The sequence below is a fragment of the Lactuca virosa genome, chromosome 4, assembly GCF_052849685.1.
Source record: "Lactuca virosa cultivar CGN04683 chromosome 4, Lactuca_virosa_CGN04683_v6, whole genome shotgun sequence".
NCBI lineage: Eukaryota > Viridiplantae > Streptophyta > Magnoliopsida > Asterales > Asteraceae > Lactuca > Lactuca virosa.
The window spans coordinates 8,377,359-8,402,488 of record NC_136429.1 but is presented as its reverse complement, the minus strand read 5'-3'; positions in this window follow the sequence as shown (position 1 = coordinate 8,402,488).

Sequence of the window (25,130 nt, the reverse complement as noted above, 5' to 3'; positions counted from 1 at the left end):
GTAGTTTATCAAAAACTCACTTTTTACGTCATTCGGCGCCGTGTCGGTTTTGTCGTGGATCTTCGATTGGTCATAACTTCTTCGTTATAACTCAGATTTCGACGAGGTTTTCGCCTAAATGTTTCTAACGAAATTATCTACAACTTTCAATAATTAAACTTTACTTATTTCAAATTTTATATTTTCGTTAAATTTCGATATTTTAACTTTTAATTGGAATCTCATAAGACTTCCAATATTTTCCGAGTGATTCTAAACATAGTTTTACTTCATTTCTAGTAAAAACTATCTGTTAGAACTCAATACTCAATATCACATAATATTTCATAATATTATTTACTTCAAACACGATTTCAAAACGTGTATGTTACAATTCTACAGTTTTCTATGATCCTAGGAAGACCCCCGATGACAGGACAACCTTTTCCTTTCGAGTTGGTGGGGTGAGTAGGGAGTGCGGTGTGATCGAGCTTGCCGTTAGAGTGGGAGTTTATACCCCAAATGAGACGATGAATGTCCATTTTCCGACATTTCTTGTTGATTGTGTTACGGGACGGCCTGCTGACTATATTGAAAATACATGTTGGGGCGAGATTACTGGGGGAGTGTACATACCATCCACTGCTAGAGGGAAGATGATTCGGTCCACCACTTACAGATTCTTACATCGCCTGATTTCTATGTCTCTCACGTATCATATGAATAGTTAGAAAGTGCCTTCTACAAATTTGTTTTTCCCGTGGACGCTTGTTACACCAGGGAGGCACCTGAACCTCCCAATTGCTTTAGCTGCTTACATGGGGAGGAGGGCTAGGGGCTGCGTGAGGACAACCCAATTTGTGGCGAGCACTTTATCATGCGTTTTGCCTGGTCTTATGAGTTATTGACGAGAGATATCACGACATCGATGGTGTTTTATGACGTGAGGCCAATGAGTTTACAATTGTTAGAGTCGATGAGGGTACTGGAACGTGGTGATGATGGTATATTATGGATACGACCAGATGACATGGCCGATGAGGAGGGTGTAGCCGAGCTAGAGCATGGCCAACGAGGGAGGCGTAGACCTGCTCCACGAGGAGCCCAGCAGGGACCACAACAGGAGATTGATCTTAGTTACTTTTCTCAGTGCATGGATGTCCTCTCTCTACATATGGATGACCCGTTTGATTATGTGGAGACTAGGAAACAGTGGTTTGAGGGGGCATTGACTGGATTCTTTGCTTCACAAGGGTATGACCATCCAGTTCCCTTTCCTCCACCATATGGACAGAGGGGTGATGGAGCGGGCACATCTGGGGCGCAACAACATGACGACGAGGATGATGAGTGACAGAGTTATCCTTTTTATTTTATTTTTAATTTATTAGACTTAGTCTTAGTTTAGTTATATTTTTATTTTGGTGTGTTTTAATTTGTTTAAATTAGGATGTTTTATTTTTGGTTTACGTAATTTTGTTTTCCATGTTGATGCTCTTTGATTCTTTTAGATTTTTGCAGAATTTTCGCCCCTTGGACTTTATTAAGACCAACCTCCATCCCTCGTAGACCTAATATCGAAATCCTAACTCTTGAGTGTGAGTTTTGAAGCCTTTTAGTGATTTTTGAGTTTTCTTGGTGGTGAAGGAAGATCATTAAAGAATTGTTGGTGCACTCAAGCTCTTGGATCCAGAATCTACACCTTATTGCTCATCTTAAGAAGGTATAAAGTTCATACCTTGAGGCTTGCTTTGCTAGATCTTGTTTAAGCTTAATTTTATGTTTATTTTGTCCTAAAACCTTGGTCTTTGTGAGTATGGACTACTCTAGACAATTTGATCCGTCCTTTTAGACGTTTTAGAGTGCATGGTGTCATAAAAAGGAAAGCTTAGTCCTTTCCTTTCATCCATGCATGAGTTATGGAGTTTTTGGTGATGTTGGAAGTTAGGGTATTAGGATTAAGCTCTCTTTAGCTATGGGAAGGCAAAAAGTTGGATAATTTATGGATTAGAATGCATTTTAGGGTCAGATATGAAGTTGGGGTATAGTGTCTTAATGATTAAGAGCTTAAAATATAAGTTTGGGTTTGGTCCGTGTTTGCTAAGCGTAAATATAAACACGCCCATCATAGTCAGTTGAGAACCCATTTTCTGCCTTTGTCCTCTACGCCCAACGTACAGGTATAGTACGTCATGCATAAGGTCAAAAGTGTTGACATTTGACTTTCTTTGACTTTTTGACCAAGTGTGCCTTTTAGTCAATTAGTGTGGGTTTTGGTCTTGGAAGGGGCAAATGGTATTTTTCCCAAGTTTTAGATTAGTCTTGGCTTAGGACTAGTTGACTATGGAAAATTACCTTGATTATTAATTAGGGTTATTTGGTGTAATTAATAGCCAAAGTCTAGTTTCGGCAATTCGGGTGTGAGTTCTATCAATCATCTGTGTGAGGTGAGTCTCCTCACCATTCTTACCTATGTGGTAGAATATATGTGTTGACTAATTAGATCTATTTGTTGTTAATATGATATGTGTTACTATGTGTGTGCTGAGACTTTGGCCAGTCTCCAAGATTGCTGATAATCTATAGGGCATGTTGTTTCCCCACTGAGACTTTGGGTAGTCTCCAGGGTTGCTAATAACCCATAATTGTTTATTTTTGTTGTGTTGTATGTGATACTTTGGTAACTCACTAAGCTTTGTCCTTATAGTTGTTGATTATTTGTGTCTCAAGTACTTCTGATGATCAGGGGAAGGCGAAGGCTTAATTGTACACATTCGCCTGTAGTTTCTGATTTCGGATATTTTGGGACACTCTAATATTATTATGAGGATTTGTATTTGATACTTTTGATTTTCTTGAGATGGTTTTTTATGAACAATGTTTTTAGTTAAGTAAAAATGAAAATTTTTGTTTGAAGATTTGGATGTTACAGATTGGTATCAGAGCCCTGGATTGAGGGATTTGGATGAACATTTGTGGGATGCCAAACTTAAACTAAGGATATGAGGATTTTCATAAAAAAAATTCAAAAAGAAATAAAGAATTTCAAAGGAGAATAACTAGATCAAGTAGTGTGTACAATCAGCTAGAGCTCGAACGGTAGTTTCCCAAAATATCTCTACTTATTTTATGCGTAGTGTTGAGTTGTTATCTTATGAATTGATAGAACTGCATGGTAGTTAATAGGCTAAGGATCCCTCAGGAAGAGTGTGACAGGGTTGCCTGATTTGTGATGCCTTTAGCCAAGAGGTTGCTTTTATAAGATTGAACCCATCGTTAATATTTGATTAGTGTATGTTGCATAATTATACATAGTTAGGATTTTATAGCCGTAGAGGACTTGCTTTAACCTTTCTTCCTGTTCCTTGTTTGGTTGTGGACTTGAGGTAGAATCATTTATTTGACTGTATATCTATTCATGTACTGTGTACGATTGGCATATGCGAAGCGAATGGCAAGGATAACGGAAATCTTTGCGAGGCGGAGTGGTTATGGGGAGTAGTCTACGATGAGTGCCCAGGTGCTTAGTAGTGGTTTTGAGGAACCTACAGGTGTGGGTGTTTAGATGCCCTTGAGGTATAGAGTTTTCGTAACTTAGATTCTTTAGAGGATAACTTAAGACAAATATGGATTGGTGTGGAGGTAGTATTGGGCCCACACTACTAAAAGCATCGGGTCCGTACATGACTCAAGAAGGAATCTTCGGGCACTAAGGAAATTACAGGAGTGTGTAAATGTTTGTGCACGCGCTTTAGACTGATTCTGATCATTTTCTTATGTGTTTCAGTATGGTGGTTACCCAAAGTTTAGGCTCAAGCGACCCCGAGAGGCCGAGTGCTAGTGATGATGAGATCCGTATGATCGTGCATCATTTGAGACTCTTCGGCAGAGACTTTGTGAGGCGCCGATACTTGCCCTCCCGGAGGGAGTTGAGGATTTTGTGGTCAATTGTGATGCATACATCTTGGGACTGGGAGTTGTTTTGATGCAGAGAGGGCATGTGATTGCATTTATTGCGAGGCAACTGAAGCATCATGAGGTGAAGTATCCGAATCATGATCTGGAGTTGGGGGAAGTAGTTTTCACCCTCAAGATTTGGTGTCATTATCTTTAAGGGGTTTGGTGTACTATCTACGCGGACCATAAGAGTCTGCGATATCTTATGGATCAGCGTAATTTGAACATGATTCGAAGGTGGATTGATGTAGTGAAAGACTATGATTACAAAAAATTTTTATCACCCGGGCAAGGCCAATGTGGTGGCCGACGCTTTGAGTCGGAGGACGGTCAGTAGTCCGATTCGGGATGTGTGTATGAGGATAACCGTGATGATTCCAGTCTTGTATATGATTAGAGATGTGCAGCCGGAGGCCATCAAGGAGGAGAACCGGAAGATTGAGCGGGTGGTTGGTCATGTTTCAGCCTTCGATATTGATAGTAGGGGGTTATGGACACTGCATGGTTGGGTTTGGGTTCCCAATAGTGGTGGGGCTGAGCAGGTGTTGATGGATGAGGCCCACAAGTCATGATTTTTCATTCATCTGAGGGCTACAAAGATGTATCATCACATGAGACATAGCTATTGGTGGTCGTGTATGAAGAGGGATGTGGTGTTGTAACATCCCAATTTTCAAGTCCAAAAAAATTTCTTTTTAATTAACTGTCTCATAAAAACATTCATAAGAAAAATACTGTGAAAACACATCATCTCATAAAACAATGTATCATGTCTAAAAACCCAAGTCATAAAATAGTAACATATCAGAGTACAATCCCAGAAGACTCCATGCGGAAATCATGTGTGTGTGTGTGATGCGCTGCTACACTGCCGACTCCTTCCCCTTAGACGAAGAGGTACCTGAAACCCAAAACTAAAACTGTAAGCACAAAGCTTAGTGAGTTCCCCCATCATACCACATACCATACAGACATATCGCATTCATACTGCCGGGAAATTCTTGGGTGCCCGACCTACTCAGTACGACCATTCTGGGGTGCCGACCTACCCGTGTCAAGCCATTCTGGGGTGCTGACCTACCCTTCGGTCCTATTAACCGAACCTCGGGGACTATTCCACCCCCTACTGCTACTATCACAGAGATCATAACGTAAACATACTGTCAGACGTTTCTGGGGTGTCCCACTTACCCTTCGGTCCTAACAACCGAACTTGAGGACTATTCCCTCCCTACTACCACTATCACATATAACATAACATGCCAGCATATAATCATATCATCACATACTGTCAGACATATCTGGGGTGTCTGGCCTACCCTCCGGTCCTAACAACCGGACTCTACTACTGTCACATATACATATCGTGCTAGCATATAACATATCAGGTGGTAGCAAACCTAGATGAATATCACAAAGACAATCATCCAATCATACAACTCCTACTGGTGGGCCTGCATTGTGGCCGTAGACCCACCGCTACTGGAAGGTAACTCACCTCGAACGAGTAGCTGCTGATAATCTGTGCGGAAATTCTCTGTCTGCTGCTGCTCCGGAAATCCTTCGGCTATAATCCCCACAAAACACTTAATCAGAGTCTGATATCTATTCTTAGGGTAAAATGACCATTTTACCCCTGACCAAGTCCAAGTCAAAGTCAAAGTCAACTTCCAGTTGACCCGACTCGCCGAGTTGGGCCGCCAACTCGTCGAGTCTCTATCTCTTCAACCGTCCTCATCCACGACCCTACTCGTCGAGTTTAGCGACGACTCGACGAGTTCCTCTTCGATATGAACATCGAATGAACCTTCATCCGACTCGCCGAGTTGTATGAACAACTCGTCGAGTTCACCTTCATCTGATGAACAAGTTCTGACCTTGACTCGCCGAGTTGTATGAACAACTCGTCGAGTTCATCTTCAATCATAAGGAGATTGCCTTGGACTCGCCTAGTCTGTTCTAGCACTCGTCGAGTCCCATGAACTCCAGGTCTAAGGCTAAGTCCAATACATTGGGTCACTCCTTCGGACCTTCTACAACCTTTCTAACACCCAAATGAGTTCTTTTGACCCTCAACAGACATGGGACTTTATGCCTTGGACTCGTCGAGTCCCAAGAACGGACTCGCCGAGTCGATAACGTCCACACCCTAAATCCTCGATCTCTGATGTACAACCTTTGACCAAAAGATGGATCCAAGACCCTAAGCTCGATCTAGCACGTAAAGTTTCGAACTTTTAGTGCATGCATGGGACTTTTGAGCCTAAAAGGCTCTAAAATGGCTCTTATGTTGCATGGGGCCTTCCTTGAGTGCAAAAGCAACCCAAATCTGCCTTGTGACCCCTCCCAAGACTTAGATCCGAAGTCTTGACCCCCAACCATGTTTGCAATCATGGTTGGCTACCTCATACGGCTTAAAAAGCCCTAATTCTTCCCCAAAAAGGGATCTAACAAACAAGCAAGCAAGGTACATACTTTATACCTTTCAAAGACTGCAAATGATGAACCAAACTCGAATCCTTCAGTCTCCTCTTGATCCTTCTATGTTCTTCCTCCCTCCTTGAGGTCAAAACCCACAAAAATCACTCAAAAGCCTTAGATCTTGCACCAAAACACTTAGGGTTTGCTATGGAGGGTTTCTGGGAGCATAAAGGGGCGATGGAGGCTGTATAAGGTTGTTTAAATAGGGTGCAAACCCTCAAATTAGGGTTTTGTCCGGTCAGAGCCTACTCGTCGAGTCCGGGACCCGACTCGACGAGTCCATCACTTAAATCCCGCGTCTCATCCCGCTTCTACTCAGCGAGTTGGGCCTTCAACTCGCCGAGTCCCAGGCCAAAAATGTGAAATTACTTAAATAAAATACATACCAGGAACCAGGTGCTACAAATCTCCCCCACTTATTTTAGACTTCGTCCTCGAAGTCTGCTGCTCGTTCCTGGAAAAGCTCTGGGTAATGCTCCATCATCTCATCCACCGGCTCCTAGGTCCATTCCGAGCGCTTCTGGTGCTGCCATTGCACCTTCACTAGCTCCACCCTCTTGTTCCTCAGATCCTTCGACTTTCGGTCGAGAATCTCTACAGGCCGCTCAATATAATTCAGGCTGTCATCGACCTGAATATCCTCTAATGGTACCACTGCCGAGTCGTCCACCAAACATTTCCGTAACTGGGAGACGTGAAAAGTGCTATGAATCTGACTGAGTTCGGCTGGCAGATCCAACCTATATGCCACCTTGCCCACCCGGGCTATAACCCTGAAGGGTCCAATATACCTGGGACCCAACTTGCCTCGTTTCTTGAATCGGATGACGCCCTTCCATGGCGACACCGTCAGGAGAACCATATCCCCGACCTGAAACTCCAGGTCCGATCGGCGCTTGTCGGCATAACTTTTCTGCCGAATCTGAGCAGTCTGAAGTCTGCTCCGAACCTGCTGAATCCTCTCTGTCGTCTTGAGCACCACTTCGGTGCTCCCCATGACCCTTTGGCCAACCTCACCCCAACATATCGGGGTTCTGCACTTCCTCCCGTATAACATCTCGAAGGGAGAACGGTCGATACTCGCATGATAGCTATTATTATACGAGAACTCCGCCAACGGAAGGTAGGTATCCCAGCTACCTCCGAAGTCTAAAACACATGCCCGCAGCATATCCTCTAGCGTCTGGATGGTCCGCTCGCTCTGACCATCCGTCTGCGGGTGAAAGGTGGTGCTAAAATGCAGACGAGTACCCAGCTCGTCATGGAACTTCTTCCAAAACCTGGAAGTGAACCGCACATCCCTGTCGGAAATCACTGAAACTGGCACTCCGTGCCGAGCTACCACCTCTCGGATATAGATGTCGGCCAACTTTTCGGCCGAAATGCTCTCCTGGATCGGTATAAAATGGGCACTCTTGGTCAACCGATCCACGATTACCCAAATCGAATCCACTCCCCGTGCAGTCTTGGGAAGCTTGGTAATGAAATCCATGGTAATATATTCCCATTTCCACAAGGGAATATCTAACGGCTGCATCTTGCCGTGCGGCCTCTGGTGCTCGGCCTTGACCTTCCTGCAGGTCAAGCACCGCTCCACATACCATGCTACGTCCTGCTTCATGCAGGGCCACCAATAATTAAGACGAAGATCTCTATACATCTTCGTCGCTCAGGGATGGATAGAAAATCTGGATTTGTGTGCCTCCTCCATCAGGATCTGGCGCACGCCTCCATAGTCGAAGGAGGAAACCTGGCCCACTATACGCTCGCTCTTCCGATGTTCCTCCTTCATAGCCTCCTGCTGAGCCTCCCGGATCCGCTCCAACAGTGGAGTCACCACTGTCATCCTCAGACAGATGTCCCTGATTGGCGCTGCCTTACGGCTAAGCGAATCGGCCACGACATTGGCCTTCCCCGGGTGGTAGAGGATCTCGCAATCATAATCCTTCACCACATCCAGCCACCGACGCTGCCTCATATTCAGGTTCGGCTGATCCATGAGGTACCTCAAACTCTTGTGGTCCGTGTAAATGGTACAACGAACACCATAGAGGTAATGACACCAAATCTTGAGGGCAAAAACAACAGCCCCCAGCTCCAAATCATGCGTCAGGTAATTCGCCTCGTGAGGCTTTAGCTGCCTCGAAGCGTATGCAATAACATGCCCTCTCTGCATCAGTACCGCGCCCAAACCTGAGATGGACGCATTACAATATACCACAAAATCCTCCATGCCCTCTGGCAGGGCTAAGATTGGCGCCTCGCACAATCTCTGTCTCAGTGTCTCGAATGCGGCCTGCTGCTCAGGCCCCCAGCGAAAGACCACGACTTTCCTCGTCAGCCTGGTCAGGGGCACGACTATCTTGGAGAAGTCCTGAATGAATCTCCGATAGTAGCCTGCCAATCCCAGAAAGCTCTGAATCTCAGATGGAGACCTCAGAACTTCCCACCTCATCACGGCCTCAACCTTGGCCGGGTCCACTGATATCCCGTTCTGGTTGACAAGGTGCCCGAGAAACTGCACCTCGCGCAACCAGAACTCACACTTGGAGAACTTAGCATACAAGCTCTCCCTTCTCAAAGTCTCCAGAACCTCTCGCAGATGCTCCTCATGCTGCTCTCGTGCCTTGGAGTAAACCAAGATATCATCAATAAACACTATCACAGACCGGTCTAAAATCGGTGTACACACGCGGTTCATGAGGTCCATGAACGCGGCAGGAGTATTGGTGAGCCCGAAAGGCATCACCATAAACTCATAGTGGCCATAGCGCGTACGAAACGCAGTCTTCTGTACATCCTCCTCTCTGACCCTCATCTGATGATACCCTGATCGCAAATCAATCTTGGAGAACCAAGATGCTCCCTGTAGCTGGTCAAAGAGGTCATCAATCCTCGGGAGTGGGTAACGGTTCTTCACCGTTACCTTATTCAGCTCCCTATAATCTATACACATCCGATGCGACCCGTCCTTCTTCTTCACAAATAGAATCGGGGCTCCCCAGGGTGAACTGCTCGGTCTGATGAAACCCTTGTCTAACAGCTCCTGAAGCTGTGTAGACAACTCCTGCATCTCAGGAGGAGCCAACCGATACGGTGCCTTGGCTATCGGAGCCGCACCAGGGATTAGTTCAATCTTGAACTCTACCTGCCTCTCCGGAGGTATCCCAGGCAACTCCTCGGGGAACACGTCCGCAAACTCTCGTACCACGGGCACATCGCTCACCGTTGCCTTACCCATCTCCCGGGTATCCATCACATAGGCAACAAATCCTGCGCAACCCTGCTGAAGGTAATGCCTAGCTCTCGCTGCTAAACATAAAGCTGGTCCTTGCTGTGGCCTCTCGCCCTGAATCACCAGCTCTCCCCCACTTGGAGTCCTGATCCGCACCAACTGTTGCGCACAGTCAATCACTGCCCCATTGGGGCTTAGCCAATCCATACCGATAATAACCTTGTTCCCCCGCAAAAGTTTGGGAACCAGATCTACCAGATAACGCTCCTCAAACAGTCGTAGGACGTAATCTCGGTAGACCTCTGATGCTCGCACTGACCGGTCGTCCGCAATCTCGACCTCTAGAGGGCAATCCAACGTGCCCGACGACTCCGGAAACTTCTTGCTAAGCGCAAGAGAGACAAACGATCGGGTAGCACCCGAATCAAACAATACCTGAACTGGGATACCGTTCACATGGAACGATCCTAAACAGAGCACATACATAACATATCAAAATCACAAAAGCATATCATAAAAGCATAAACAAGAAGTCATACCCGTCACCACATCGGGAGCAGCGTGTGCCTCCTCGGCTGTCAACTGAAATGCCCGGCTCCGCACCACTGGAGCCTCTGTCTTGGCCTTCCGGACATCTGCAACCCGCGCTGTCGCTGAAACCGGCACCGCTGCTGAAGCTGCTGCTGACGCTGCTGTCAACCTCGGGCAATTGGCCTTTTTGTGGCCCCTCTGATTGCAATGGAAGCAAATCAGGTCTGTCATATGTACTGTGGGGGCGGGGGCAGTACAATCCCTGCCAAAGTGCCCTGTCTTGCCGCACTTGTAGCAGCCTGACGATCCTGCTCTACAAGCTCCCTCATGCGGCCTGCCGCACTTCCTGCAGCGGCTCTGGCCCGGCTGGCCCTTCGTCCTAACGTCGGATCCCTTGGGTTTCTTCCCCGAAACCCCTGTAACCTGCCCAGACTCAGCTTTCCTCTTCCTCACATGCTCCAAATCGAGCTCCCTCTCCCGCGCCCTGGCAATCATGGACTCCAGGGTAGGGCAGGCAGAGTAGCTGACATGCTCCCGAATATCAGCCCTCAACATATCATGGTAGCGGGTCTTCCGCATCTCCTCATCCCCCGCATACTGGGGTACCAACAATGCTCTCTCCCGGAACTTGGTGGTGATCTCCGCCACAGTCTCCGTAGTCTGCCTCATATCCAAAAACTCTTTGGCCAGCTGCTGAAGCTCTACAGCCGGCGCAAACTCAGCTTTGAATCTGGTCACGAAATCTGACCACGTCATAGCCTCGACGGCTGGGGCTCCCAATGAGTCACCAATCGACTCCCACCAGTCTCTAGCTCTATCCCTCAAACATCCCGCAGCAAAGCGGACCTTCGACCCTTCCGGGCAGAAGCTCATCAACTGCGCATACTCAATGTCTGCGATCCATCTCCTGGCAGCGATGGGGTCTTTCACACCGTGATAATCTGGCGCACCACTCCCACGGAAGTCCTTAAAGGACAGTGTGCGTGTACTCGTCTGGCTAGACGCCATATCACTCCTGAATGCCCGGAGGCGATCCTCCATTAGCTCAACAATCCCTTCCTTGATCGACCCGAAAATGACCGGGGTCGACTCAAGAATGCCTCTCGTGATCTCAGACGCGATGAACTCGCACAACCCGTCATCAACCTGCTCGGATCCTGCACCCGAGCCTGATCCTGATCCTGATCCGGAACTTCTTGCTCCATGTCGCGTGGTCACCATGCTGAAAAATACATGCATAAATGTCAGGATCATACATACTCTCGAGAGGTCTAACACACTCTCCAAGTTTCCCGGTTCTGTCTCAACCTTCCTTGATTCGAGTACGGATCCTCTGCTTCCAGTAGTATGGGCCCATACTACCTTCCACATCTATCCGTACTTTCCTCAAGGACTGTCTCGACTTCACCAGGTCCCTCAACCAATATCCCTTTCCATCTAGTCTCATCCCAGGCTTTCCTGGGGCACTCTCTGACCTACTCTCCGCCATCAGATTTTAGAAAACCATATTCTTTGTAAAAATCTTTTAAATCCCTCGATTTGAGTCCAGACACTCCCGAGGGTGTGTCCGAATCCCTCAAACCAGGGCTCTGATACCAACTTGTAACATCCCAATTTTCAAGTCCAAAAAAATTTCTTTTTAATTAACTATCTCATAAAAACATTCATAAGAAAATACTGTGAAAACACATCATCTCATAAAACAATGTATCATGTCTAAAAACCCAAGTCATAAAATAGTAACATATCAGAGTACAATCCCAGAAGACACCATGCGGAAATCATGTGTGTGTGTGATGCGCTGCTACACTGCCGGCTCCTTCCCCTTAGACGAAGAGGTACCTGAAACCCAAAACTAAAACTGTAAGCACAAAGCTTAGTGAGTTCCCCCATCATACCACATACCATACAGACATATCGCATTCATACTGACGGGCAATTCTGGGGTGCCCGACCTACCCAGTACGGCCATTCTGGGGTGCCGACCTACCCGTGTCAAGCCATTCTGGGGTGCTGACCTAACCATGTCAAGCCATTCTGGGGTGCTGACCTACCCTTCGGATCAAGGCAAGGAACGAGAAGAGACTATTGGATCTGGTATTATTTCATCTAGAACTTCTGTTGAAGGTAAAAAGTCTCCACCTTGCTCATTAGTTTGGCTAGATCTCATTTTCATGGAGTTTTAGGGCTTATTCCATCTTTCCTTGAGGCTTTTAGTGTGTTGAGCTTACCAAGAGATTGAGACTTCAGATTTGGACCTTGTGAGGTCCCTACAGTCCAAAGGTCCCAGCTTTATCCAGCTAAAAGAAGAGTTTTCATGATTAAGACCCTAAATGGAAGTTGTTTTGGCATTTCAAGCCCTAAGTGTCATGCATGGACGTAAAGCTTGCATCATTACGTGGTATATCAGCCTTGGGAGGCTAGATCTAGAGTTTGGGGTTATGAATCTACCTTAAAACGTCTGAATGAGAAAAGAGACTTAAGGGACTCGCCGAGTTGAGGAGCCAACTCGACGAGTCGACTAGGGTTTTCACCGATGAGTCCGGACACGAGTAACTCGGCGAGTTGATGAAACAAATCGACGAGTTAAGTTGGGTTTTCGAGACTTTTCTGAGGAACAAGGGAACTCGACGAGTCACATAGATGCACTCGACGAGTCGGGTCAACATGTACTGTTGACTTCAGTTGACTTTATGGTTCGTCAAGACAAGGTTTATTGAGAACATGGAGGGGTAGAATGGTCTTTTACCCATTCCAAGAGTTAGAGAGAGAGAATAGCCTTTGGGTTATTTAGAGTTGTGATTGGAGTGTTAATTAGAGGTAATTATCATATGTGTTAGGCGGAGGCTAGATCGGTGATTCATGTACGAGGTTCATTTACTTGCTTACGAGGTGAGTATTCTCACTATACTTACCTTGAGTGGTGATTTTGTGTGACCGGAGGGTCTTGTGTGTTTATATTGAGTATTGTGATATCCTGCATTATGTCTTTGTGATTTATGTTGTGTATTATTCTGAGCTTTACTGAGTTAGGACCGGAGGGTCCACCCGAGCTGTGGGACCGGAGGGTTCTGCTGAGACACATTGACCGGAGGGTCTTATTTGAGATATAGCCATGAGAGGCTAATGAGTTATGTGTGGTATTTTGCGGAACTCACTTAGCTTCGTGCTTACTGTGTTATGTGTTTCAGGTACTTCTCAGGATCACGGGAAGGCGCTGGCTTGATTGTACACATGAGGCGAAATTATGTTTTGAGGATCCTGTATTGTGTTTAAACAATTTTATGAACATGTCTTTTGGATAAATTGTCATTTTCAGATTTGTGAATTATGTGATTTTAAAAAAAATGAAAAAAAATGTTTGGAAATTTTCGGTGTTACAAGTTGGTATCAGAGCCTTGGTTTGAGGGATTCAGATGTACCTTCGGGTGTGTCTGGACTCAAACTGAGGATTTGAGAAATTTTTTCAAAAGAAATGATTTTCCAAAAATGAGAAAGTGTTAAGAGAAAAACGAGTTGGAGCAGAGTGTACAATCAGCCAGAGCCCGAACGGTGATTTCCCAAAATACCCTTAATTATTTGTGTTATGAGATATTTATGAGATGTTAGGGATGCATGCTAGAGGATATGCTAGGTATTTGATATTTAGGGCTAGAGTTGCCTAATTTGTGATGCCTTAGCCTAGGAGTTACTGCTATTTGTTGTTTGCCTTGAGTATGTGCAGAGTAGGAGTATCTAGCAGGAATCACTTAGAGAGAGTTCTGAGTCGAGGGATAATCTAGGAGAGATACCTAGATGAGTAGTCTACCGAGAGAGTAGTCTGTTATTATTGAGAGATAGAGTACGTGTGAATTGGGATCCTAGAAGGAGGACTTGGGGTGACTACAGGTTGGTGTGTAAGGTAGTATTGGGCCTGTACTACTGAAAACACTGGATCTGTATGTAGCCCAAGTAAGAATCCTTAGGGTACTAAGGAGCAAGTAGGAGCAGGAAATCGAGTGTGAGTATGCTCGAGCGAGTCTCTGATGATTTTTGTGTTGTGTTTCAGAGACATCATGGTGGGTACACGCCACAACCCCGAGAGCAGTAGTGTCGGTGACGAGGAGATCCGCAGGATCATTCATGAGGAGGTGGCCGCAACTATTCGAGAGGCAATACCGGAGATGATTGGGTCTATTAAGACCACCCTATAACACCCAAAAATTTCAAACCAATTTAAACTTTTAAAACATGTCAAGTTCATCGAAACATTACAACTTTGTTTTCAAAATATTAATTATCAGAGTATTCCCACAAACATAAACACAATGTGAGGAGCTGTACGATCATGCCTTCGCCTTGCCGCGATCCCCTGATGTACCTGAAACAATAAACTGAAACTATAAGCCCGAAAGCTTAGTGAGTTACCCCCAAAATACCGATACACATACAGTCCACATAACCATATTAGTAATAACATATCATAACAAACTGAAACATCATGCAATGGGTCCACAGCTTTACGAGCTGGATTACCCCCGGGCCCTCAGTACGAGTCTAGAATGCCTACCGGGCCCTCAGCTCGTATCTGGAATGCCATCGACCCTCAGTACGAGTCTGGAATGCCTACCGGGCCCTCAGCTCGTATCTGGAATGCTCTCGAGTCCTCAGTATGAGTCTGGAATGCCTTGCCTGGCCCTCAGCTCATATCTGGAATACTCTAGGGTTTGTTGGCTAACGCACGGAGCAGTACAACCTCAACCCATCCCATATAACATAACTACTGAGCATGCAATAATCATATAACATCATAGGTAGTCCTACAGATCTACCTAACTGGAATAACCACTAACATGCAGCACTAACTCATACTCAACATCTAACACTGCTAGGATAACATATTCAATGGGCTGGCCTTGGTGCCTTAGACCCCTTAGTATAGTGAGGATAACTCACCTTGCAGATGTCGACTCGGTAGATAAACTTCAACCCTCGGATCACTGCCACAAACTCCACCACCTATTACCATAGTATAATCATACCCATAAGTCCTTAACCTTATAAGGTATTCCATAACCCACTAGTCAGCCCCTGGTCAAAGTCAAAGTCCTCAGTCAAGGAAAACAGTCCATGTTCACCTTAACTCGCCGAGTACCCTCGGCTACTCGCCGAGTTCCTTGAAGCACTTTCCAACTCGCCGAGTCATCGAGGTGACTCGTCGAGTTCTTCCGATTCTCGATCAAACTTTAAGGCTACCCGTCGAGCTTCCTTCTTGCAACTCGACAGATACACACGCATACATATCCTGGAGAAAACTCATCTGACTCGCCGAGTTGTTCATACAACTCGCTGAGTCTATGGCAATCTTCATCGGACTCGCCAAGTTGCTCATCCAACTCGTCGAGTTCAAGGCCATCTTCATACGACTCGCCGAGTCAACCTTGCGACTCGCCGAGTTCCTTCATCTCTTAAGCCATACAGACTCATTTAAGCCATGCAATGGCTCCAAATTACAGATCCAAGCTTCTAGAGCATGCTTTTCACGTAAAGTTGCAAACTTTACGTGTATGCATGGCTAAAAAGGCTCTTAATGGCAGTTCTAAGTTCTTAATGGGGTTACATGCACAAGGAGGGTCTCAATCACCCCCAAACCCGTAACTTTATGACTCTAGGACTTAGGAAGGGTCCAAATCTGAAGTTACAACTTCAGATCTAGCCCATAGCTCCCCATCTCCACTCAAAATCCATAAAACCCTAAAACTTATCCAAAAGAAAAGAGATCTAGAAGGAAAGGGAAGTAAAGATTGCAACTTGATACCTCCAGAAGATGCTAGCTGAGGTAAGTTCTGCTTCCCACACCTTCCTTGCTTCAACTCCTTTGCTCTTCAAGCTTTTCCCTCCTAGCCAACCTTCTTTCCAAGGCTTAAATCACACCAAGAAGAGTACCACACGAATTAGGGTTTCACTGAGCTCTCAAAGACTGTAAAGAGGCCAAGGGAGGCTGAGGTTCCTTTAAATAGGGTGCAAAACCCCGGGATTTAGGGTTTCACCTGCCAGCTCCTACTCGTCGAGTCCCTTCATGGACTCGGCGAGTAGGTCACTAAACACGCGTATCAAACTCGTTGCTACTCGACGAGTAGGGCAACCAACTCGTCGAGTAGGCCTTGAAACCAATTAAATTCTTATTTAAACAATACCTGGAAATCGGGGCGTTACAATTCTCCCCCACTTGAACTAGACTTCGCCCTCGAAGTCCGCTGGAATAAACAATGTCGGGTAATGCTCCCGCATTTCTGCCTCCGGCTCCCACGTCCACTCGGACCCCCTCCGATGCTCCCACTGCACTTTTACCAAAGGTATCTCTTTATTCCGCAAAATCTTCTTCTTCTTTTCCAAGATGGCTACAGGCCTCTCTACGTAATTCAGGCGCTCATCGACCTGAATATCATCCATCGATACTAATGCCTCCTGGTCCATAATACACTTCCACAATTGCGAAACATGGAATGTGCTATGAATTCGGCTAAGCTCCTCCTGAATGGTCCGAGATAACGGGGACCCAATTTTCCCCTCTTCCTGAAGCGGATCACACCCTTCCAAGGCGAGACCTTCAGGAGTACCATGTCACCGACCTGAAATTCTAACTCGGAGCGGCACCGGTCGACGTAACTCTTCTGCCGACTCTGAGCGGTCTGCAGTCGCTGCCTAATCTGCTGAATCTTCTCGGTAGTCTGCAAGACCACCTCCGTCCGACCCATGACCCTGTGACCAACCTCACCCCAACAAACCGGGGTACGACATCTCCGCCCGTACAACAGCTCGAATGGCGGGGCGCCAAGGCTAGAATGATAGCTGTTGTTGTAGGCGAATTCCGCCAGCGGCAGGTGAGAATCCCAAGTCCCACCGAAATCAATGACACACGCCCTCAACATGTCCTCGAGGGTCTTAATAGTCCGCTCGCTCTGACCATCTGTCTGCGGGTGGAATGCTGTGCTGAAGTGCAACCGCGTGCCCAGCTCCTCATGGAACTTTTGCCAGAAGCAGGAGGTAAACCTGACATCCCGATTAGAGACAATGGAAACGGGAACCCCATGGCGAGACACGATATCGCGAACGTATACTTCGGCCAGTTTCTCGGCCAATGAGCTCTCCCGTATAGCCAAGAAATGGGCACTTTTGGTCAATCGATCCACAATGACCCATATAGCATCAAACCCCTTTGCCGTCCTCGGCAACTTGGTAATAAAATCCATCGTGATCTGTTCCCATTTCCACATGGGAATCTCCAGGGGCTGCAGCTTGCCATGCGGCTTCTGATGTTCGGCCTTGATCATCCTACAGGTCAAGCACCTCTCGACGTACCAAGGGATTTCTCGCTTCATGCACGGCCACCAATAGCTCAAACTCAAATCCCGGTACATCTTGGTGGCCCTCGGGTGAATAGAGAAATGAGACTTATGAGCCTCCTCCATAACCGTCTGCCTAACCCCACCAGACATCGGAACCCAAATCCGACCGCATCGGGTCAATAGTCCCCGACTATCCTGCACGAACCAGGTATTCTCACCCTTGATCCTCTCCAGCTTCCAATTCTCCGGTCGCATGCCATCTACCTGGGCATCTCTGATCAAACTCACAAGCGGAGAATCCACTGCTATCCTCATACATACCGCGGGGGTGGAAGACCCAGCTGACTTGCAGCTCAAAGCATCTGCAACCACATTCGCTTTACCAGGGTGGTAAAGGATCTCGCAATCGTAATCCTTGACTACATCCAGCCACCTGCGCTGCCTCATGTTCAGGTTCGGCTGGTCCATGATATGTCTCAAGCTCTTGTGATCCGTGTAAATGGTACAGCGGACCCCATAGAGGTAATTGATGGGTTTTGCGCATTCTAACACTCCTAAGTGTACATGCAACCCTAAATACCTTGGATCTATGTTTTCTCTATTATACATGCAATTATGAACTTTCCAAGGTATTACCCTATCTAGCATACAATACTTGATACTCGGGTAATCAAATGGATAGAATACATACCTTTGTTTGATGTAGCTTGTCTCCATGAAGCTTGAGTGCCTAGTGCCCCAAGTGTGACACCTCAAATGGTTCACACAACACCAAATGCACATGGAATGACTTGAGAGAAATGGAACACTCCTTGAAATCGTCTAGCCCTCATATTCACACATTAGTGCACGATTTCTTGAGCCATCAGATTCTTTTATATGGTGGCTATTAGGGTTACACCATGTAACTCATAAATTTACCCATTCCTTATGCTCCATGGATTTTAACCTCCATGGAGTATCCATGGGTCACCCCATGGACTTAGTCCAATATAAGGAATCTTGGATCACAAGCCCACATATATAAGAATGAATGATTTACACAATCAACCCATATATTTAATTAGTCTCCTTTTGATCACTTAATTAATTCCAAATTAATTCTTGATCAATACTAATTAAATAACCTTATTAATATATTAGAACTTATAATATATTAACCAACCTTAAGTGTTATTTCTCTCATTATAGTTTATCCAAATGCATGATGCCATGCAACCCAAATGGACCATGCCGGGTCGGGTCAAGTCTTACCAATTATAGTTATGGACTTAGACATTAATCCAACAGTAATGTCTCCATATCTTGAGGGCGAACACCACCGCCCCCAGCTCCAAGTCATGCGTAGGGTATCTCGTCTCATGCGGCTTCAGCTGCCGCAATGCGTAGGCTATCACTCGTCCTCTCTGCATGAGGACCGCCCCTAAACATGTGATGGATGCATCACAGAACACCACAAAATCCTCGACTCCTTTCGGAAGAGTCAAGACTGGTGCCTCACACAAATGCTGACGGAGGGTCTCAAACGCCCTCTATTGCTCGGGGCCCCACCGGAAATCCACCCCCTTCCTCATCAGACGAGTGAGGGGTACTGCAATCTTGGAGAAATCCCGTATGAACCTCCGGTAGTACCCTGCCAATCCCAGAAAACTCCTAATATCTGAGGGAGATTTCGGAATCTCCCACTGCATAACCGCCTCGATTTTGGCCGGATCGACCAAAATCCCCTCCTGGTTAACGAGATGTCCGAGGAACTGGACCTCTCGTAACCAAAACTCACACTTCAAGAACTTGGCATACAACCGTTCTCGTCTCAGAACTCCCAACAGCTCTCGCAGATGCTCCTCATGCTGCTCTCGGGTCTTGGAATACACCAAGATATCGTCTATGAACACAATAACCGAACGATCGAGCATCGGCCTGCAAACCCGATTTATCAGGTCCATAAACACTGCTGGCGCGTTGGTGAGCCCAAACGGCATCACCACAAACTCGTAATTTCCATAACGAGTTCGGAACGCGGTCTTCTCTACGTCCTCCTCTCTGACCCTGACCTGATGATACCCATACCTCAAGTCTATCTTGGAAAACCAAGATGCGCCCTGCAACTGATCGAAGAGATCGTCTATCCTCGGGAGTGGGTAACGGTTCTTCACCGTTAACTTATTCAACTCCTGGTAATCAATGCACATCCGGTGCGAACCGTCCTTCTTCCGGACAAAAAGAATCGGCGCTCCCCATGGGGAACTGCTAGGTCGAATGAACTGCTTGCCCAGCAGTTCCTGTAGCTGTGACGACAGCTCCTGCATCTCTGGTGGTGCCAATCGGTACGGCGCCTTAGCGATAGGGGCCACACCTGGCACCAGGTCAATCCTGCACTCGACCTGCCTCTCCGGAGGTATTCCTGGCAACTCCTCTGGAAACACATCTGCAAACTCCCTGACCACCGATACATCGGAAACCGAAATCTGATCCCTGACTCGCGTATCTACCACATACGCTAGATAACCCGCACACCTGTGCTGAATGTACTGCCGAGCCCTGGCAGTTGAGCAAAACCCTGATCCCACTCTGGTGCCCTCGCCATATACAATCAGTTCTCCCTCACTTGGGGTTCGAACTACCACTCGTTGGCCCTCGCAATCAATCATAGCACCGAACCGACTGAGCCAATCCATGCCTACAATCACGTACACCTCTCCCATGGGGATCGGAATCAAATCTATCGGAAAGGACACCCCGAAAATCTCCAAGTCACACCCTCGATAAACTGAAGAAGCAGAAACCCCGTGTTCGTTGGCGATAGAAACTCGCAACGGACACTCTAGCTCGCCTACTGGCACTCTTAACTCCCTACTAAAAGTCTGAGATACAAAAGACCGACTCGCCCCCGAGTCGAACAAAACCAAAGCAGGCAAGGAGTTTACTAGAAACGTACCTAATCACAGGTACAATAGATAAGCATACTACAGATATAGTAACTGAGATAAAGGATAGAAACATACCAGCAACCACATCCGGTGCTGCCTTGGCCTCCTCGGCCATGAGCTAAAATGCGCGTCCCTGAGCCTTCGGAGGCTCTGCTCTGCCCTGCCTCCCATCGTTAATCCTCAACGTAGCCGGTGCAGGAGCCTGTGCTGGCTTGGCGGCAAGTAGTAGACAGTTGGCCCTCATGTGGCCAACCTGATCGCAGTGATAGCATAACCGCATACCCTGAACTGGGGCGCCCTGGCGACAGTCCTTCGCGTAATGCGCCTCCTTGCCACACCTGTGGCGCCCACTACCAACTCGACACACACCAGAATGACCCTTACCACACTTCCCACAAGTGCGGCTCTGCTGACCCCCGCTCCTAGTATCAGCGGTCTTAGACCGCTTTGGCGCCGGCTGAGAATGTACCAGGGCCTGCCGCTGCTCTCTCAACTGCTGCTCAATCTCCAACTCACGCCGTCTGGCGGCCTCCTGTAACTCCAGAAGAGTATCACCTCGCTGTGTAGACACAAACTGACGGATATCCGTCTTGAGCATGCTCAGATAACGGGTCATCTGAGCCTGCTCTGAAGCAAACTCCGGGCAAAACATCGCCCTCTCAATGAACATCCGGGTGATCTCCGTCACCGACTCCCCATCCTGTCTCAAACTCAGAAACTCCTGTGCCAAACGTTCCCGCTCAACCCGCGGAATGTAGCGGGCGCGGAACATGTCCCTGAACTGCTCCCAAGTAACAGCATCTCTCTGATCATCAGTTTACGACCCAGTCGCAAGTCTCCACCAGTCCTTGGCCCCACACCTAAGCAGGTTCAGAGCACACCTGACCTTCTGGTCAGCAGGACACGAGCAGGTGAAGAAGCACCCCTCCACATCCGAAATCCATCTCATAGCCTTGATGGGATCCTGCGTCCCATCAAAAGTAGGGGCTTCGTGTTATCGAAGTCCCTGTACTGAAAACCTCTACCAACTCCTCCCCCTGCCGCTGATACAGCTGATGCAGCTGTTGCGGCGGCTGTCTCTGTCTTAGCGCTCATCAAAATACTCCACCATGGCGATCTTAATCAACCCGAACATCTTCGGTAACCGAGCCCAGAATGCAGCAGCAACCTCATCATGCAGGATCTCTCAAATCCTGGCATCCAACTCCTCTGTACCCATATGCACCACCGGCTCAGGTGCTGTCGGCCCCTCCTGGCCTCTGTCCCCTGATCCTGATCCCGAACCGGATCCATCCACGAAGCGCCTCGTCATCACCATTCTGAAACATACCACAAGATATCAGATAATCCATACAAATAACTGGGAGCCAACTCCCTACTAACCCTAGGGGTTGTGACTTCCTTGCTACGCGTATGGGTCATGTGCTTTCAGTAGTATGGGCCCCTACTACCTTCCACACCTACCCACATTTGTCTCAAGTATCACCACAACCCCTAACTGAATACACAACATGGCGAGCTCTCAATCCTCACTCCTAGAGGAATGCTAAATATTTCATAAATGGCCTACCGGCCTCTCATACAACCCACCTATCCTTGAAACTTTCACCAACCCTGCAGCACTAGTGTATGCTAGCCATACATAATGTTGCACCCTATAGACTTTCGAATATCCAACCCTACCCTAAGCTCCCAATCAAACAAGAACAGAACATAAGGCTAAATCAAACATTCTCAGGCTATAAGATCTTAATTATGTATAACCATAATGCATACACTGAGCAACTACAGTAATGATGTCAATTTCATATAAGGAAAACCCTAGGCTAGCAGGCATCATATAATCAGGCAATTCTATCATGCAATTCCTGAAGATTCCTAGCCTCCCTCTAGCATGCTGTTTTAACATATCACATAATCAAATAACTGTATGGTATTTTGGGGTCTACTTACTGGCTCCGGCTGATCGTACACCCTGCATCCTCCTTTACTTATTTTAAAAACCATTTTAAACCATTTTGAAAATCTTTCCTTGATTTGAGACTGGATTCACACGAATGTTCCTCCAATTCACTCAAACCAAGGTTCTGATACCAATTTATAACACCCAAAAATTTCAAACCAATTTAAACTTTTAAAACATGTCAAGTTCATCGAAACATTACAACTTTGTTTTCAAAATATTAATTATCAGAGTATTCCCAGAAACATAAACACAATGTGAGGAGCTGTACGATCATGCCTTCGCCTTGCCGCGATCCCCTGATGTACCTGAAACAATAAACTGAAACTGTAAGCCCGAAAGCTTAGTGAGTTACCCCCAAAATACCGATACACATACAGTCCACATAACCATATTAGTAATAACATATCATAACAAACTGAAACAGCATGCAATGGGTCCACAACTTTACGAGCTGGATTACCCCCGGGCCCTCAGTACGAGTCTGGAATGCCTACCGGGCCCTCAGCAAGTATCTCGAATGCCATCGAGCCCTCAGTACGAGTCTGGAATGCCTACCGGGCCCTCAACTCGTATCTGGAATGCTCTCGAGTCTTCAGTATGAGTCTGGAATGCCTTGCCTGGCCCTCAGCTCATTTCTGGAATACTCTAGGGTTTGTTGGCTAACGCACGGAGCAGTACAACCTCAACCCATCCCACATAACATGTAACATATAACATAACTACTGAGCATGCAATAATCATATAACATCATAGGTAGTCCTACAAATCTACCTAACTGGAATAACCACTAACATGCAACACTAACTCATACTCAACATCTAACACTGCTAGGATAACATATTCAATGGGCCGGCCTTGGTGCCTTAGACCCCTTAGTATAGTGAGGATAACTCACCTTGCAGATGTCGACTCGGTAGATAAACTTCAACCCTCGGATCACTGCCACAAACTCCACCACCTATTACCATAGTATAATCATACCCATAAGTCCTTAACCTTATAAGGTATTCCATAACCCACTAGTCAACCCCTGGTCAAAGTCAAAGTCCTCAGTCAAGGTCAACAATCCATGTTGACCTTAACTCGCCGAGTACCGTCGGCTACTCGCCGAGTTCCTTGAAGCACTTTCCAACTCGCCGAGTCATCGAGGTGACTCGTCGAGTTCTTCCGATTCTCGATCAAACTTTAAGGCCACCCGTCGAGCTTCCTTCTTGCAACTCGACAGATACACACACATACATATCCTGGAGAAAACTCATCCGACTCGCCGAGTTGTTCATACAACTCGCTGAGTCTATGACAATCTTCATCGGACTCGCCGAGTTGCTCATCCAACTCGTCGAGTTCAAGGCCATCTTCATACGACTCGCCGAGTCAACCTTGCGACTCGCCGAGTTCCTTCAGCTCTTAAGCCATACAGACTCATTTAAGCCATGCAATGGCTCCAAATTACAGATCCAAGCTTCTAGATCATGCTTTTCACGTAAAGTTGCAAACTTTACGTGTATGCATGGCTAAAAAGGCTCTTAATGGCAATTCTAAGCTCTTAATGGGGTTACATGCACAAGGAGGGTCTCAATCACCCCCAAACCCGCAAGTTTATGACTCTAAGACTTAGGAAGGGTCCAGATCTGAAGTTACAACTTCAGATCTAGCCCATAGCTCCCCATCTCAACTCAAAATCCATAAAACCCTAAAACTCATCCAAAAGAAAAGAGATCTAGAAGGAAAGGGAAGTAAAAATTGCAACTTGATACCTCCAGAAGATGCTAGCTGAGGTAAGTTCTGCTTCCCACACCTTCCTTGCTTCAACTCCTTTGCTCTTCAAGCTTTTCCCTCCCAGCCAACCTTCTTTCCAAGGCTTAAATCACACCAAGAAGAGTACCACACGAATTAGGGTTTCACTGAGCTCTCAAAGACTGTAAAGAGGCCAAGGGAGGCTGAGGTTCCTTTAAATAGGGTGCAAAACCCCGGGATTTAGGGTTTCACCTGCCAGCTCCTACTCGTCGAGTCCCTTCATGGACTCGGCGAGTAGGTAACTAAACACGCGTATCAAACCCGTTGCTACTCGATGATTAGGGCAACCAACTCGTCGAGTAGGCCTTGAAACCAATTAAATTCTTATTTAAACAATACCTGGAAATCGGGGCGTTACACACCCTGATTGAGACATTTGATGAGCGGTATGCCGCTGTTACTGAGGTCACTGCTGCTGCAGCCACCACAACTGTTGCCGTTGCTAGGCCACAGGGAGGTGGCTCGTTGTTGTTCCGGGAGTTCAGCAACACGAAGCCACCAGAGTTTGATGGGACACAGGATCCGATTGCTGCTATGAGATGGATCTCTGACATCGAGGAATGTTTTTACACGTGTTCATGCCCCGAGCATTTGAGATTACGGTTTGCGCTAAACCAGCTTCTCATGGGAGCGAAGGACTGGTGGAAGTTTGTGACAGCCAGCTTTAATCCTGCAGATCATGCTGCATTGACATGGGAGAGATTCACACAGTTTTTCCGAGACGAGTATGTTCCCCAGGTGGAGAGGGAACGGTTAGCCCAGGAGTTTCTGTCTCTCAAGCAGAAGACAAAAACTTTGACCGAGATTTCGAGGATATTCCATGAGAGGGCGTTGTTCTGCCCTAAGCACGTATCTACTGAGCAGGCACGTGCGAGCCGATATCTGAGCATTCTGAGCCGATGTCTGTGTCATAGTGGGCATGGATT